We start from the raw sequence: 1,411 nt of genomic DNA, 5'->3' as shown, positions 1-1,411 counted from the left end.
TTTGGATAAAGCAATGAGGTAGAACTTAAATTTAAACTAAGATTTAAACATCAGTAGGCACGAAGGAGAGAAAAGATCAGCAGGAAACAATTCGTGGAGAGATTCTGAACTATCTGTAACATATTTTCAATACCTGCTTCTCATTAGCAATGACAAAATCCAGCCATGCTTCGGACTCTGCAGAATTGCCTTCTTCCGCTTTTACAATCCTACTCAGTAAACTCTAAAATTCCTTCTGCCAAGCACTCTCTTCTCCCTTCCCACCCCGACCTCTGCTCTATTTCTAAAAGCATGTTCAAGCACTTATGAGGAAATTTGATCCATATGGGTTGGATCGGCTACATTTAACTCATAAAAACTGCTCTTTTGTAAGAGTTATTCCATTGCCAAGTGTTTCAGAACAACAATAAAATGTTTTTCTAAGAAAAAGTCATAACTGAATTCCAAAAATTAATATCTGCATGCCCTCTCTCCTTTATATAAAATTTTATTCAATTTTACTAGCATTTATGACATTTTCTAATATGTATCAGGTACATATTGGGATAAGTACCTAGGGGTACAAAGACAAAGGATGTCTGGTTCCTGTACTCCAGGAGTTATTAGTCTAATGAGGGAAATAGAAATGCATAATGCTAATACTTACCTGGTAGGGGAGATACCATGATCCCAAAGGTGCTTTTTTCCCAGGGTGAGGCATATCCATTCCATTTGGGATGTGCCGACCCCTGCGATTTCCCCAAATGTGGGAAACTCGACTACATAATTTGTGGTAGTAGAAGACTGCATTTGCACTTTCCCCTAAATAAGAAAAAAAAGGAGAAAAAAGAAGTGAATAATGATAATACCATTATAAGGTCCTCAGCATGTTCCTGCACATGTGACAAAAGAAGCCACCAGGTGCAGAGAAACTTCATAGTCACTTGAGACTGAGCGACTTCTCAAGGCCCCAGTGTGAGTCAGAGACTGAGCCATCCTTTGAAGCCAGGCATTCCTTCACACCCATCTATTGCCTACCATCAGTGAGCAATGTGGTGCACTTGGGAGCTACCTTGGGTAGTAGGGGAAGAATTTTGCCAGACCCACCCCTGCCTGATTTTGTTTTTCCTTCACCCTGCCCTCTTCCTTCTCGCACACTCAGTATTCAGAGTTCTGAACATTGCCCTTCTGATTATCCCTGCCCAGTCACAGCTTGCTCTCTGCTTCTCATACCGGTGTGTGGCACCTCACCAGGTCAGGTGAGTATCTCGTTCGGCAGGTTTTACAATGGTCAGTTCGGCAGGTTTTACAATGTTCAGTCCTTGACACCAGAGCAATCAGCTCTATCCTGCTGCAAGACAGGTTCTTTACAAGTAGCAGAGCAAAGACCTTGAGCTTCTCCCAGCACTGCAAAACTTGGGTCTAAAAATAT

At 41.9% G+C, this 1,411-nt stretch overlaps 1 non-coding gene across 1 annotated transcript; it reads left to right on the top strand.

Moving 5' to 3' along the window:
* Positions 1–638: 638 nt before the first annotated feature.
* On the top strand, positions 639–802 carry LOC111729566. The gene has a single exon (XR_002776282.1). It is a non-coding gene; the product is annotated as a U1 spliceosomal RNA (small nuclear RNA).
* Positions 803–1,411: the final 609 nt, after the last annotated feature.

This window comes from Pteropus vampyrus, unplaced genomic scaffold (genome assembly GCF_000151845.1).
Source record: "Pteropus vampyrus isolate Shadow unplaced genomic scaffold, Pvam_2.0 Scaffold269, whole genome shotgun sequence".
Classification (NCBI taxonomy): Eukaryota; Metazoa; Chordata; class Mammalia; order Chiroptera; family Pteropodidae; genus Pteropus; species Pteropus vampyrus.
Note: the sequence above shows the minus strand (reverse complement) of the source record. Positions and strands in the feature narration are given on the sequence as shown.